General features: G+C 37.0%; 1 long non-coding RNA gene across 4 annotated transcripts in view; it reads left to right on the top strand.

Moving 5' to 3' along the window:
• The first annotated feature begins 4,247 nt into the window (after positions 1-4,247).
• Positions 4,248-16,530, top strand: part of LOC121143264 — a 47,225-nt gene continuing 34,942 nt past the window's right edge. For all 4 annotated transcript variants that reach the window (XR_005880460.1, XR_005880461.1, XR_005880458.1 and 1 more), the window contains exons 1-2: positions 4,248-4,301; positions 7,297-7,430. This is a non-coding gene — a long non-coding RNA (uncharacterized LOC121143264). The remainder of the gene's footprint in view (positions 4,302-7,296; positions 7,431-16,530) is intronic.

The raw sequence follows: 16,530 nt of genomic DNA, 5'->3' as shown, positions 1-16,530 counted from the left end.
AACATGGGACTGATCAAGACCCCCTGAATGGGCGTGTCAGTGAGGAGGCCTAGGTAATCTATTGAGCCTTGGGCAGTAGATCAGTATTCATTCCAAGTATACACATGGACTTTGGACTCCCATCCAACAATGTGAGATGAACTTTTACCCTGAACTCTTGGGGGGAGGGTCTAGGCCCTGTACTGGATGAAATGACAGTCTATGGACACCCCCATGGAGGGCCTCACCCTCCCTGGGGAAATGAGGGGATAATGGGGGAGTTGGGGGAGGGCACGGGAGGAGGGGAGGGAAACGGAGAGGGATGTGGGACTGACTTGTGAACCAACCATGTTTCTAATCTAAATTTAAACTTAAAAATAAAAAAAATTAATAACAAAAAAGGAGTTCACATGAAGTTACCCAAAAATGAGGGCTCAATACTCCTCAAAGATATCACATATTAGAAAACACAAATTCTAGCATCCCAAATGAGCTACCTTTAAAAAAATTGTTGGTCAGTGGGGTTGCATGGACCCTAAACATTACAAGCCATCACCATTGCTCTTGGTTACCCTACAAAAGTTAGTGATGAAATAATACTGGTCCTGAACTGAAACTCCCATTCCATGTAGTTAGCTTTCACATCACTGGTAGGTGCTATGCATGCTACCAGAAGGAAAAAGTCAGCATCAGTCTTACTCAGCTGTGATTCAATGAACTAGAATAATGCCTGTCATGGCAAGACATGTCCACTGGTACATTAGTGGGCACAGTGTATCTAAAGCCTCTTTCATGACACTTGTAGTGGTTTGATTGAGAATGGCCCTACATAGACTTATATATTTGAATACATGGTCTCCAGTTGGTAGAACTATTTGAGTGTTTGGGGAGTATGGCCCCCAAGGGGGGGAGGAGGTGTGTCACTGGGTTGGGTTTTGAAATTTCAAAAGACTTGCCACCATGTCCTTGTTCTACCATCATGGATCCTAATCCTCTCAAATTTTAATCCCATTTTTTTAAATGCTTTCTTTTACAAGTTGCCTTGGTCATGGTGCCGTATTGCAGCAATAGAAAAGTAACCAAGAAAGATTTAAGACTCCTGGCACCATTATCTGGCCAAGAACTCATGGATAGACAGGTGAGGGTCCTATTATTATTATTCTGCTGTGTGCGTACAGATTACAATAATTTCTGGTGGCTCATTGCTCCTCCCATGTGTCAATGCATCTCAAAAACCACCATCAGGGAAACTTCTTTCTACAGCGGATAGAGATCTGCCACTGAGCAACACTGAGAGGACACAGAATGTTCAGCCCTAAATGAGACATTTATACCACACCTCTTTCACCAAGGCTACTGGAACATTACATGCTGCAAACACAAAGAAAATATAAGTGCCCAAGGTAGCAGATTTATCAGATGTGTTTATCTGATTGTTAAATATCACAGGCAGGTATCAAAGTGTCAGCACTATAGGACAAAAAAAGGTGGAAGGTCTGTATGTTCTGAAGAGAAACCAGAGTATGTACACTGTACCGTAATAAATATGTACAAAGATTATATATGATTTTCTAAAAGAAAGGTCACTCTTACACATAACTTTTCTGAAAATGGGTCAAAAGACACTCATAGTCTTGCCCCATATCCAGAAGGAAGGAACTTCATATAAAGTGTCAACCAGAAAACATGGAAGCATGGGGAGGCGGGCACTGCTGAGCATCCTCAGTTTATTGCTATTCTATCTCACTTCTCTCAATTCACTGTGACCACACAAATACCCACATCCCTCGTCAGACCTGACACAAAAGTCAGCTCTCTTTGACTCTGGGTTCTCATTTCTAGAGCTTTCTTTGTTGTACAAAACTAATTAATTTGTCCTTTTACTAATGTGACTTTGGTTTTGTTTTTGTTACAGGACTGTTAGCCTTGATACATGGAATGAGTGCAGAAAACATACCAATTTTTCTTCCTTAATTTACAAAGTTAGAGATACAAAAATAAAATACATCTATTATTCTATGAGACTAGGCCAGGAACTCATGCTATATTACTTTTTTCTTTTCCTTTGTTTTTGAGTATAGAAAATTAAATATCATATTTTCACATATACATTCTATATATTGACGTAGTTTAGGTTCAACAAAAATGTTTTAATAGGCTTAAGTATGTGGGTTAAGAAAAAAGAGAGATGGGACTAAAGAGACGGCTCAGTGGTTAAGAGCACTGGCTGCTCTTCCAGAGGTCCTGAGTTCAAATCCCAGAAACCACATGGTAGCTCACAACCATATGTAATGATATCTGGTGCCCTCTTCTGGCCTGCAGACATACATGCAGGCAGGACACTATATACATAATAAAAACTATATACATAATAAAAAGGACACTATATACATAATAAAAAAGAAAAATAGAGACATTAAAAAAAGTAAGAGACACTGGAGAATAGGTCTGGGCTTTCTTCTAAGAGAGAAGTGCATGGAATTGTTTTTGATATAAGTTAATACTTTGTATTCTGTGGGAAGATCAAACTCTCAATCCTCTCACCAGCTGAGAGCTGGAATTGTGGGAGGGTGCTTTGGCAACAGGCTAAACATTTATCTTTTTAAATCGTTAATTAGTTTGGCATGTGATCTTAACTACCAAGCATTGTTCCTAATTATGATCATGATTTTAGCCTACCTACTTTTAGAATTTCAAATGATAATACATTCAATATGGGCCACTTCTAATTGTGAAATAGGCAACATTCACTATTGGCTATTATTAGGTGTTTCTAATTATATTAAACCTGAATTATTCCAGGACACTAGGGTATTCATTTACCCAGTAACTCAAGTACTATGTGGTTTTCCCAATTTGCCTCTTGACACCTCCCCAGCACTCACCGTAGTTCATTGGCTGTCATTCGTGACTTACCACTGCCCGCTGCCTTGGACGGTACCGAGTTCTTTCACATCTTCAGTTTATGCTGCCTTTCTTCTGTTTTGTGCCTGTCCCCAGAGATGCCATATTTCAACCAAAATGTCATTCCATTAATGTTAAGGATGCATGCCAGATTAGGTCTTCCTGTTACACACTAAGAATCTTTTCCTATATAGTGTTTATAACACATGTCACATTGAATTATATTTTTTGTCTTGATTTAATTAAAATCTTCCTTCTGCTACTTTCCACTGACATTGCTTGTCAATTCATTTTAGAGTCAATAAAGAACACAGAAATCTGTGTATCTGGATGATTCAAATGAAAAATATTTAAAGAACTGTACATGGTATCTTCTATAAGTTACTATATGCCTTCATATTTTCCCATGGCTTTTGAAAAAAGTCTGTGTTTTATTGTGTATATCTGTGTCCTCTGCACTATTCTTTGTTTTATCTGTGGCAAGAAGGGTAGATTCAGCAGTAGCTTGTTACTGGTCACTGGTAAACAGGTTCATACAAAATGCTTACTAAAACTAACCTACATTTATACTGAAATTTGTTCAAGAACAGAAAGGTTGAAAGTAATTCTGTAGGCTATGCATAATAACATCAAAGTTGAATATACTAAGAAGTTAACTAAATTTGCAAATCTATAAACAGGTTTCTAAAGTAAAATTACAGGAGGTTTCGATTTTGGGGTGATCTCCTTTATAAGATCCAACTAAAATGGAGTCATTTGGGCTCAGTCACAAGCTAGAAAATTGAAATGTCAAGGAAGGTACAAAATCGCCAAGGAACCCACATTTTACCAGAAATGTGAGATTCATATACACGAGTGAGAAAGACCCCAGCTATTCTGGGAACATTAACCCTTACAGGGAAGGTAACCCGACTATAACCAACATCACTTTCTACATCATTGCTTCCTTTGTCTGCTCAAGATTCCTTCAAAACCAACTCTCTCATTATGTGTACTGAGAGTTCCTTCTACTTTGAGAGGGAATCTGTCACATTCAGGAATTAGATAATGAAAGCCAAATGGATCAGTAACTTAAGATTATTTGAATTCTTTAATGGTTCCACTGAAAGAGATTCTATGTGATAAACATCAGGTTTGGCAATCAGTTTTCACCCAGGTGGGATTGGTAATACTTCCCTGAATTATTTAAGTAGGTATATTGTTTTTTTTTTTTATTGTTTCATCATTTTTTTCTCATAGTCTTCCTGGGTATCTTGAATTTTTTTTTGTTACTTGTTGGGGAAGTCTTATGCTAATAAAGCACTGTCTGGCCAATAGGAATCTAGATAGGTGGGGCTAGGAATCCAGGAGGATTCTGGGTAGGAGAAACACAGGAGAGTCGACATGTAATGCCGGGTAGGAGCCCGGAAACTTCTCCGGTAAGAGACATACTTAGATTAACAATTATGGGGTAATTACTTAAAGCAGAGCTAGCCAGTAAGAGACAAGCAAGGCCAACAGCTTCATAATTAATATAGCCTCCTGTGTGTTTATTTGGGACTATTGCGGATATAGAACCAGGCTGGCACGGCAGAGCCCAGGTGACTGGCGGGGGATAAACCAAAGTGGCTAGCAAAAGAAAAAGCTTCTCTTAACAGAATGGTGTCAGAAGTGGGATCATGAATTTCCACGCAAAATAACAAAAGCTTTAAAGGAATTTTAGAACAGAAGAACAGAGAGAAGCACAGGTTATTGGTAGCAGCATTTTTCTCAGGTGTGCTCTGTTTTGCTATCAACAAGCCGAGATTCACGTGGCTCGTTTACCGGAGTCTTCCTGACTCAGCATAAAAAGAAAAAAAAAAAACAGCAAGGTTGTTTTAAGAGACTCTGCTAACGATTGAAAAGTGTGTACGTACAGCTGGAAGTGGCAGCTTTTGCTGGATGTCAGCATGGACTGAGGCGGTAAGCTGAAATCACGCTTACGCCCGCCATCTTGAAACGGCAGTTTAAAACAGCCACGGTTTTACAGATAAGACACGTGGCCAGAAAAATGTAAAGATTTACAGTAAAGTCAGACTTGGATAAAGGAAAGCCTCTAAAGGTTTACAGTGTGTTTAAAAATATACTTGAGATTGAGAGAGAAAATGAAACGACAAAGTGGTATATAAATACAAAAGCCGCCGTTGTGGTGTCGCACGCTGGTAGGATTTACTCCAGAGGCAGAGGCAGGCAGATTTCCAAACAGAAATCCTGTCTCAAAGAAAAATAAATAAAGTAATAATAGATAAATAAATAAGCCACGTAAAGATGGAAAATACACAGAGAGTCTGGATACTGTACGCTATTGCGTTTTCCAGTTTTTTGCTTGCTCAGGAAGGAACTGCTACTAAAGTACACTTGATTATAAATGCTGCTAAATTAATACAACTTATATCTTTTGAAAATACCTTGACTTCAAAATTTAAGCATAAGGATATGTTACTCGGAAAAGGAATTTTTATTTATGTTTCTACAGAAAATGAAAAGCTAAGGATTCCTTCCAGGCTTTTGTGGTTTGACGAACCAAGACCCCTGGAAGCAGTGGACCAGGTGTTCCAATAATCGAAACAGCGAAGATGATGCAGTCTTACAGACCCCGAAAATATGGACTTATACAGGTTTCTGAGTTTTGTCATGATCCCCATGGTATAAACAGCGCCCCCTTCCAGCAGGAAGCAGTTTGGAATGAGCGACGTCCCAATTCCCATCTTGTTTATAAATCTTTGTTTTCATTTAAATGGGATTGTTTATAATTGGCTAGTGATCACAGCCAATCTTTTTTAATGGTAAAAAGGGGAATTATGGTATGGGTATTGTTTTTCATTTATTGAGACAAAATCAAGGTCAATTTTGTGATGCTTATATTTCTCCTCTTGATTAAGTATTGTGCTTATACTGATTTTTTACAACATAATGTATAATTGAATACAGACTATAGATAGTTACTTATAATAGAATTTCTAGTTACATAAGTTAGGTTTCTAGATATACAGAAATATATTTGAGATGGACAGTCTTCAAACCTCTCAAAGACCTTCAGAACATGGCATTTAAAATGGTTTAGGGTTTGTCTTGACAATGAGAAATGTCTGCTCCTGGCAGCACCAATTACGTCTGAGAGGAAGATGGGCATCAAAGAAACTCGTTATAAAGCTTGCTTTCAACATGGCAAGATTAGCCATTTGGGCAAGAAACTGCTCTTGCCTAGATTGTTTGACTGTTGTTGTATCATCTGAACATGCAGGACCCACAGGAAAATGACTACTGAACTCAGTCTTACAGGGTTCCTGCTTGATGAAGAGTCTACGAGACTTTCTGCAGGACAAAGAAAAATGACTGACAGACTGCCAACGCAGATGGACAGTTTGAAATTTCCTGCTTTGCTGAGAAGTGTTCCAGACACATTGTGGCCTATGGGCTGAATATGGATGCCCCAACGTTACAGAGGAACTTCGGGTGACTGTCCAGGCAGTAAGATGTCTCTGTCAATCCTAGTGTTTATATATTATCCTTCTGTGGTCTTTGATGGAGTTGAAGACAGATAGTTATAATTATAGTTTTACTTAGTTATGATAAAAGATAAGCTGCATATAGGACTTTGGACTCACAAGGATGGGATGGATGATATTTTCTTTAAATCTTGCTAAAATATTGTAACTATGTTCTTATTTGATAACTGTTCTGTTATATACAATTTGACTGTGTTAAAGTTAAGACCTTTCTTTTTGTTTAAACAGAAAAGAGGAGATGTTGGGGAAGTCTTATGCTAATAAAGCACTGTCTGGCCAATAGGAATCTAGATAGGTGGGGCTAGGAATCCAGGAGGATTCTGGGTAGGAGAAACACAGGAGAGTCGACATGTAATGCCGGGTAGGAGCCCGGAAACTTCTCCGGTAAGAGACATACTTAGATTAACAATTATGGGGTAATTACTTAAAGCAGAGCTAGCCAGTAAGAGATAAGCAAGGCCAACAGCTTCATAATTAATATAGCCTCCTGTGTGTTTATTTGGGACTATTGCGGATATAGAACCAGGCTGGCGCGGCAGAGCCCAGGTGACTGGCAGGGGATAAACCAAAGCGGCTATCAAAAGAAAAAGCTTCTCTTAACAGTTACTTTTTCTGGATGCTCATAAGAGTAGCCTTGGTAAGGCTCTGGTTGTTCATTAACTATTTTACAAGAGAAGGTTCTTATCATGTAACCTAATGGACTCTTACTTCTACTGTCCAAGTGTTCTTGAACTCTTAGAACATAAATTCTTATCATGGAACCTTAATTCTATATTTTACTCTCCTTGGGTTGTCTCTTTGTTTAATCACTAAGTTAAATTCCTTAACTATTTCTACTGTTAATTTTTACATTAAACCCCGCTTCCTTTTTCCCTTGCTCCTTTAGTAACACCACATACCCCCACAAGCTTTGGAGACCTCTTCATTACCTCCTACAGTCACCAGAGCTGTTTCTCAGACAGAAGGATCATAATGAATCTCCCAATGGGCATTTTGTTCACTTTGTTTTCACAGTAAAAGGTAAAGTGGATTATTTATTCCTCTTTGTTTCAAGGAACAAAACTGAGTACAAAAGAGTTCTGAAGAAAACTGCTGTGCTGGATATTTTTACTAAAATATTCAATAATTATTGTTTAGTTACATGACTTTATGTGTGAGTAAAGATTATTCTTACTGTGGATAATAGCTACTATATTAATAGGAACCAACAGTTGCTATTTTGTGAGCTTAAATAGTTTAAATATCTTTAAGAGTTTAAATTTGTGAATAATCTATGATTTTTTGTTATCAAGGTTACAGGTTAGACTATAATTTTCTGGTTTAAAAACAATGCTAACTTTAGCCACAGTTAACAGAGAAAGCCAATCCATGGGCTCTATCCATGGATCACAAGTTAATAATTCCTTCTTTTAAGCATAATGGGTCTACAGCAAGCAGCCATGCAAATAATGCATTCATCCTATAAATATTTATTGTACATGGTAATGTACTGAGGATTGAAGCTTGTGATTGGTTCTTGAGAAATTTGTATTCGAGTGAAGATATACATGCAAATAAAGCATGAAACCAGATCTTATAGCTGGGTTTTTTATATGCTGTTAAGTATTAAACATTGCTTAAGTGACAGGGAAAAAAATACAGAGAAGAAGAGAATGTTAAGTAGGCATCTGGGTTGTATATTCAGGCTTGCCTTTTCAGCGGGGAACACTGGCAGAATTACAGAGAACCAAATCATTTGGAGACTAATAAAGATAATAAGAATTATGATAATGATGATGATGATGAGTATTTAGAAGAGGAGAAGATGGGAAATGTTGCTGATAGAGGATAAGGAACTAAGAAAAATTTTCCAGGTTCTACTTGGGCTAATGCATGGACAGTAACATGGTTTGTCGAACTCAAGCATGTAGGAAATTCTGGCAGCATGGAAAAGTAATATATTAGATTTTGTAAGTGGAAATTTGAAGCATTAGATGGAAGTGTTCAGAAACTGACTGAAATGACAGAAATGAATATGGACAGTGTAGGAGTTCATGTTATCTATTTCATTTTAATCACTAGAGAGGGTGAGGTTATTGAGTAGAGAAAATAGAAAAGAACAGAGAACCAAGGGCGGGGCTGGAGAATGCAGTGGCGTTTAAGGAGTAGCAGGGGGAACAGGAAACCGTGAAACCAGCCAGTGATAAGGGTAGGAGGTAGACAAGAGCTGGGTATCAGCAGTGATTTTCACTTTGTCCCTTCGCTATTATTTCTACCACTACCCCACTCCTTTCACCCGTATTCAGTGTCCACACTTGAAATTGTGAAAGTTCCTATCGGGTATATTTACAAACAACCACTATCAAAGAAATCGGCAGAGATTTCCCATAGCAGCCTACATTCTTAGCTTGTAAACATGTGATATGTGTGCACAAAACACTACTATTTGATTTGTGAAAAACGAAAACAACAAAACAGGAAAATAAAGCCATGATGTAGATGGCATTATTCTCTTGTGCATGTTCTTTTGGCCACCATATTCTACCTTCTGTGATTAGTTTTGCAGATAGCTTTTGGACATTTATGATTTAACATTTTCCTACCAAGTGCTATTTCGTCATGAAGACACAATTTCTTATTATTTCCCATTTGCATTGATAAGTAAAAATAGTATTGGCATCACACTCTCTTGTGGTTGCAGCTGTTTATTATTACCTTGTTCAGCTTCTCAGTCATCATTCCTCATACTAGGAGACAAATTACTTTTCTGTGCACACTCAGAAATAGATGCTGGAGGTCTCTGCATATGATATTTCTTTTCACAGATGTTGGTATGGACATGAATCAGATTTGACAAGACATCAAAATGGCAACCTGCTAAGTCCTTTTCAATTGCATATGGTATTTAAAATAGACTTTAAATGTTCTATTTATGTAAGGTATTGGTTTGTCTTTGCTGGTCTATCAGTCTTCTCTGAGTCATTTGTTTAGTTTTATTTTTAAAGTCTTTATAACATTTTGATGATTTTTGTATATTAATCTCTCTTTCAGAGTTTTTTCTAATAAGATTAAGTTTATGTAAGTAGAAGTATAGACATATCATAGATATATATAGCCTCACAGTCTTAGGACATGAAGAATAAATTATCTACATCATGAAAATATGGTGAGTTCACAAAATTTCTAATTTTCCCTCTTCTATTACTCAAATTCCTTTATTTATGTACAGCCAAATATATTCCTAAACAAAGTAAAACAGATTTAGCTTTTAAAATTTTTATGAAAAATTAAATATTTCTAATGAGATTTTATTTTCAGGGTTAGTCTCTGCTGTTTACTAGTTCTTTATGTATCCAGTGATATATCAGGCCTATTCATGCTTTCCATGTATTTTACTCCATTGTACAAATGAATCAAGACACATGAATCTGCTTTATCATTGATGGAATTTTATTTTTCTCCTGCTGTGTTGTTATTGACATTTGTGATCCACTTCCTAACATACACACTCTGTATGAATAATTTCCATAGTTAATATATAGATTAGGAATAGATTCAGTCTCCTGAGGTCCTGTGTATTTTCCACTTCAATAGATCACACCAGGAATTTTTCTATAGTAGTTTTACCAGTTCATTATCCTACAGGCATTGAAGAAGTCCTGCTAATTTACATTCTAACATAAGATGTCATCAAACATTTCTAGAATTGAACACTTTATTAACTCCTGCTTAGCAAGATTTCATATAGAGCCCATAAGAACTGACTCGGCTCAATGGTCTACTTTTTCATGTGCACAGTGGCCAGCTACAGATTTGTGTTAGGAAAGGTGCAGTTCTTCATTTTCCCACTTTTTATTTTGTGATTTCCAGGGATTATATTATTTAAATAGTTTCCCCTCCCACATCTCCCAGATCCTACCAACCTCCTCTCCACCCATCCAGGTTGATTTCTTTTTCTCCTGTTTTATAAACAAAACAGACAAATATTTTTAAAAAAGAAGTAAAACAACACTACAAAAAATCATAAGAAACACCCACACCACAAAAATAAAAAAATTGTAAACTATAATATACAAGCAAAGACAAGTAAGATTTAAAATTATGTTCAATCAAAGTGTTAGGAGACAAAAAAAAATCTTCAAAACACTATTGGGTTAATTTTTGCTGCCTATCTACTGCTGGGCACAAGGTCCACCTTGTTTTATTTTTTTTTATTTTATTATAAATAGCTTGTTTTACATGTCAATCCCAGTTCCCTCTACCTCCCCTCCTCCTGCACCCCCCACCATCTCCTCCATCCTCCCACCCTATTGTCAATTCCTTCCACATAGGGGATATCTAGAGTCTGTCATTTCACTCAGGGTAGGGTCCAGGCACTGCCCTAAGAGTCCAGGCAGAGAGAGCAACCCTCTTTGTGTTATGGGCACACGATGTCTGTTAGTATTCGAGGGATAAACACTGATCCACTGCTCAGGACCCCATAGGTAGCCCAGGCCTCCTCACTGACTCTCACATTCAGGGGGTCTGGACCAGTCCCATGCTGGCCTCCCAGCTGTCGGTCTGGGGTCCAAGAGCTCTCCCCTGTTCAGATCAGCTGTCTCTGCTGGTTTTGCCAGCCCATTCTTTGCCAATTTGCTCATCGCTCCTCTCTCTCTGTTGCTGGGTTCCTTGGGTTCTGTTCAGTATTTAACTGTGTGTGTTTGCCTCTGCTTCCATCAGTCACTGGATGAAGGCTGCAGGATGGTTATAGACATCAAGTTCACTATCAGGAATGGGCATTCGAGGTGGTCTCTACACTATTGCTTAGCTTGCCAATTGGTGTCATCCCTTTAGATCACTAGAGGTCACAATGGTGCCTGATCTGTCTTCTAACCTATGATTCCCTCTTCCCCCTATCCTACCCCCCCAGTCAACCCGTGGAGGAACAGGTCCACCTTGTTTTATATGCCCTGAATATAAACCTTCGGTCAACCGCACACTATAAAAATCCTCTGCCATTCTTATACTTGCAATGAAGCTTTTGATAAATGAGAGTCTTAACATTAGTCAAGCTTTCACATTTATTTTACTATTTATTATCATGTCTTGTCCACGATGGTATTCTATTGCAGTATCTTTATTCCTTCTCACATTTAGTTCTACACACTTTAGAAGTGTGAAGTAGGTTTTGATATCATTTGTCCAAATGAACAACTTCGCAGTTGTACTATGACTGTTTACTGTTGTTGTTTTAAAGAGCTCAAGATTCACATAGGCACTTGTATTTGCTAAGCAAGTGCAAATCACTACACTTCAAGCACTCGGGACCATTTATTGATACTCTGCAAGGCAGTCAGCTTTGTCATATGACAAATGTTATGTCACAGGGCTTGTAATTGGATCATCTGTTGTAGTCCTTGGCTCACAGCACCCTATATACTACTAAATGCCATTGAAAATAGGTAGATTTAACTCACCCTCTAATTAGTATTGCGTCTTTATTTAATTCCCATATTATATTTTTTATTATTATTGGATGTGTCTCTGAGTTATGAAGGATAAGACATGGCAGTTACCATGTAACATACAGCAGGAAGAAAGTTTAGGAGACTAAGTGAACTGGTTACTTTTGTTGTTAATGCGGCAAAAATATAAAATAGCTGGGCGTTGGTGGCACACGCCTTTAATCCCAGCACTCGGGAGGCAGAGGCAGGCGGATCTCTGTGAGTTCGAGGCCAGGCTGGACCGACAGCCTCCAAAACAGAGAAACCCTGTCTCGTAAAACCCCCCCAAAAAAATCTGTAAATTAAAGAAGAAAATTAATTTTGACTCATAGTTGAGGGTACAGTCCCTAATGGTGGGCAAGTCAGAGTGAGGTGAGTCATGCTGGGTCTTCAGGAAGAAAGCAGAGTGGTGAATGTTAGTGCTTACTTCACGTTTCTTCCTTCACTCTGGAAGTTAGGCTAGCTCTGCAGACTTCATTTATCCTAATCTAGATAACTCTCACAGGCATGGCCTTATGTCAGGCTCATGGGCCCTTTAAATCTGGACACTCAATGTTAAAAATCATAGTTGTTACTCCTTGTCAACTTGACCTCAAGTATGTCACGTTTAAGTCTTAAGCTTCCACCCTTAAAGTATAAAATGCTTATCCCCATGGTGTCTCTAGATTCCATGAAATTGACAGTCCATATTATCAATCACACTAAATCCACTTACTTAAATATTCTATTAAAATATGATTCTAGACCTAGAGCTCAGACTTTCTTTACTTTATTACATTATTTTGTGGGGTTGAATTTAAAAATGTAGAGATTAAACCATAGAAAATATTTGTAAGTCATTTATTTATTACATAATTTTAACATTCTCCACTAATTGATAATTGTGAATATAAACACTGTATTTCCCTATTTTTTAAATGACATTATCTGTCATGACTTTTATTGTCCAATGGAAAATCAAAGTGGCTACCCTTGATGGATTTGAATTTTGTAAAATGATTCTAGTTGCTGATTTTGTCACAATTAAGTTAGCTCAATTATTATTAAATATATGAAGAGTTCTTATTAACTTGTGCCTCATAGGGATGAGAGTTGAGGAAATGTGAATGTGGGGAGTAAAACATTAAGAATGAGAATTTCAGAAAAGTTAGTATGAGTGTTCAGTTACACTTACTCTCTGAAAATTTACATCATTTTTCTCATGCAACTGACTGACACCAACTGACAGCTTTGTGAATATTTCTACTGGAAAGTGTGATTCAATTGGAAGTTTCTGAATTAGGGAAACCAAATTTTCAAAGTAATTCCTTATATTGCATCAAACTTTCATGAAGTTATTCTTTTATTATGGGAAATAAATAAATCTGAACTCCTGAGTGTCTACCTGAGGCACTTTATAAATGTCTAATAATATCTAGTATGATATTCAAAGTTCTCTAAATGGATTTTTACAGCTTACGTACTGTTAATATATATGTATTTCTCGATGAAAATTCTTCAACAAAACCTTGTATGAAGATTGTAATAAATGTAAACAATGGATATCTATTGAATTGGACTTTGTGGAAACAATATTCCTATCTCTAAAGTCTCACAAATTTTAAGTTGGTACTACATGTAACAATGTACCTTTTTTGAAATCACATCAATACACTCATTTCCAAGATATAATGCAAGGTTTTACAGAGGAACAAAAATTTTGAGGCTTCCTAATATATCAAAAGAATTTTATGAAAACATTTATGAAACATAACCTTATATTTTATATAGAAAAATACTGCTTATTTTACTTAAAATATTTAAGTAGAGTTAATGATGATACCAATTACACATTTACATGTTTTCATGTAATAACTTCTTAATATCCATAAAGATAAACTTTACTGTTCCAAAATTGTTTCTGAGGAAAGATGAATCATGTATTAAGAGTCTTAATTTATATCATGTGTCAGTAAGAAATTAGTTCAATTTAAAAACATTAGACTGAAATAATTTGCATGAAATAATTTACTATTGAACATCAAGAGTAAGTGTGAAATGATCGATTGAAATTATATTCAAGGAATGAATACCAGCTAGGAGTTACCCATCACTTTCAAACAGATGGATATATTTCAATGCTACAATATTAAAATGACCAATATATTCGTATATAACTGTATTTCATTGCATATAGCATTTATAAATTTCTACTCATTTAATTAAAATAAATCACACCATTTTCTATTCTCCCTTTTCTCCCTCTAATCTCTCTCATGCTCTTCTATTCTTTCTCAAATTCATTGCCTCTTTTTCTTTATGTTACATGTGTGTGAATAGTTATATAAATAGAACCAACTAAGCCTGTTTATTGTTGCTTGTATTATATTTTTATGCCTAACCATTTGGTAGTAGATAAACATTAAGGGACTCATCCCTGGGAAAGATTAAAACCCCTTCTCTCAGTGGTCACTATTTGCCCTTAGCTCTTTAACTAGGGACCCCATGAAACTTTCTCTCTACATATTGGCATGTGTGCTGCTGTTGCCATTGTTCAATCTAGTATAAGCATTTATATTGTGCAGATACCATGGATGTAGTTTCGCGGTCCCCTCTTCTGCCATGACCCCTATGTCTTAGGTGTGAGGGTTGTGTTATGGTTGTATCAGCTGGGTCTGAGGATGTCATGACCAGCTTTGCTCTTCATTTTGACTATCTGCTGTGATCTCTGTCTACTGCAAAAAGATCAAAGATGAGGGATAAGAGTTACTCTTGTCTGGTAATATAAAGATGAGGATTCAGAGTGTGTTTAGCAATGGCATAACAGGATACCGGTACTATGAAGAAGGTAATGAGAGAAGGTAAAACAGAGGATAGATTAGGGAGGAGAGAGTGGACGATGCAGATACAGAGGAAAAGTGGGAGAATAAATAACACTAAGGATGTTTGAAATATCCATAGCACATTACATTATCTTACATTATCCTGAAACTATGTGTGTTTAATGAAGCTATGCCACCTAGGATCTTAATGCCTATTTCAAGAGCCATGGACTTGTCTGACAAAACAAAACAAAAAATAACTGGGCATGAGGAATCTCTTTTTGACCCATTGGTCAGGGGAGTCCAAGAGACTCCCCAAACAGCATAAACCATTGCTATTTCCCTCGGTTGACTCAGAGGTGTTGAAGCAAGTTCCTTTTGCTGAAGAGACCATGCAATTTACATACAGGATTTGGAGGAGTTAATTTGGATCTGAGGGCTAACTTTCAAAGTACAAGCTGCTAAGGGAGGAAATAAATTGTCCTACCCAGCTGATGCCCATGTCCCTCAACAATGGCCAGCGTGACAAGATATCTTAAAGGTGCAGTAGTGACACTCATATTTTGTTGGTAAACAACATCTGTCTAACTGGACTTACAGTTAACTCACCATATATGAAATAGTGCCTGGTACTGTAATCCTAGTCAATCACCTGTGGCTACTGAGGCATTGATCAGAGATGAGAACACAATGCTGCCATTTTCCTAAAGATTTTATTTTGAAGAGTAGTTTGTAGGAAATTTAAGGAAAAAGTGATTTTCTTCTACAATCCTTTTCCAACATACATTTAGCATAATGATTACCAGGATCCCCACAAGAGAGATAACTTTTTATATTTGATGAGACCACACTGACACACCATCATCATATCATAAATTCCAAAGGTTACACAAAGGTTTATCTTTGAGATTGTATATTTTGTCTTTGAGCACATATACATTAACTTTTATCTATCATTTTAATATCAGATAGAGTTTTTTCAAGTTCTTTGTTTTACTTTTATTATCTTACTTTGTTATTTTATTTTAGAGAGGGTCTCTCTATGAAGTCCTGGCTATCCTGGAACTCACTATGTAGACTGGGCTGACCTCAGACTCACAGAGATCCATCTCCTCTGCCTTCAGAGTGCTGGGATCAAGGGTGTGTGTCACCATGTCTGGCTCAGGTAAAGTCTTTTCAATGGCATAAAAATCAATCATGAAAATGCCACATGAGCTCACAGGCCAATTTTATGGCTCAATTCATCAACTGAGGTTCTCTCTTTCCCTTGGATGTCAGGGTGGCAGCAGAAGTTAGGCATTACATAACCCTTCACCTCCACTCTCCACTACAACCTGGAAAAATACAAGTCTTAACTGGATCAATAATCGTTTTGCTGAATATTTTGTGGTTAGAATCATACAACATATAGTCTTCTCAATTGGTTTCTTTCTTTTAAAGTAGTAAATTTAACATTGTAATAAGCTTGTATTGATATTTAAATTTGATTTAACCAACCCTTATGTGTTCTCTTTCACCATTGCTCTTATTTATCTTTACATTTCCATTGAATATCCTGTCATGCCTCTTTTGGATTTGGAAACCTGTAGTTGAACAGATATATAAGATTTCTTTGCACCTGAACCTACATTCTAGTAGAGTGCAATGTTCCAGTTGAAACAAATATGATTGAAATTTAAATGTTGTTCCTAAGTGGTAAAGCAGTTACCATGCAAGTATGAGGACCTGCATTCAAATTTCCAGAACACATGTAAAGCCAGATGCAGTATACATGTCTCTAAGCCTAACACTACTACAGCAAAACAGGTGGAGACAGGAGAATGCCTAGAAGATTTTGAACCAGGTATCCTGGGTACT

The sequence above is a fragment of the Mesocricetus auratus genome, unplaced genomic scaffold (assembly GCF_017639785.1).
Source record: "Mesocricetus auratus isolate SY011 unplaced genomic scaffold, BCM_Maur_2.0 Super-Scaffold_100011, whole genome shotgun sequence".
NCBI classification, from domain to species: Eukaryota; Metazoa; Chordata; class Mammalia; order Rodentia; family Cricetidae; genus Mesocricetus; species Mesocricetus auratus.
The sequence above is the reverse complement of the archived record's forward strand: the minus strand, read 5'-3'. Positions and strand labels throughout refer to the sequence as shown.